This window comes from Penaeus monodon, chromosome 25 (genome assembly GCF_015228065.2).
Source record: "Penaeus monodon isolate SGIC_2016 chromosome 25, NSTDA_Pmon_1, whole genome shotgun sequence".
Classification (NCBI taxonomy): domain Eukaryota; kingdom Metazoa; phylum Arthropoda; class Malacostraca; order Decapoda; family Penaeidae; genus Penaeus; species Penaeus monodon.
The window spans coordinates 32,370,125-32,370,604 of NC_051410.1; the positions used below are offsets into that span (position 1 = coordinate 32,370,125).

General features: G+C 40.4%; 1 protein-coding gene across 1 annotated transcript in view; it reads right to left on the bottom strand.

Annotated features, from left to right (window-relative positions):
• Window positions 1-480, bottom strand: part of LOC119589151 (zwei Ig domain protein zig-8-like) — a gene marked incomplete at its 5' end in the record, with an annotated part of 79,650 nt that overhangs the window by 35,601 nt on the left and 43,569 nt on the right.

Sequence of the window (480 nt, forward strand, 5' to 3'; positions counted from 1 at the left end):
GAGGAGAAGAAAGGGTTTAGACTTTGAAGAGGGGAAGACGAAGTTTAGCTTACGAAGACGGGAAGATAGGGTTCAGACTCTAAATAGGTAGGGATTAAATTTAGATTTTCACAGAGGGAGAGACAGAATGTAGACTTTGAAGAGGAGAATACAAAGGGGAAGACATAGTTCTACTCCGAAGACGCGGAGAATTTAGATTTTGAAGAGGGGGAGATAAAGTATAGAATAAATGGGGGAGACAAAGCTTAAGATTTGAAGAAAGTAGGTAATATCTGAAGGCTGAAAAGGGGAGGATAGAGTTTGGAGTATGAAGATACTAGACAGAGTTTGGAGTATGAAGATACTAGAGAGGATTTGGACTATGAAGAGGGGGAGACAATATTTAGAGTAAGAAAAGGAGGACACATTTTAGACTTTGAAGAGAGAAAGGCCAAGTTCATACGCTGGAGAGGGGAAGACAGAATTTAGACTTTGCACCAG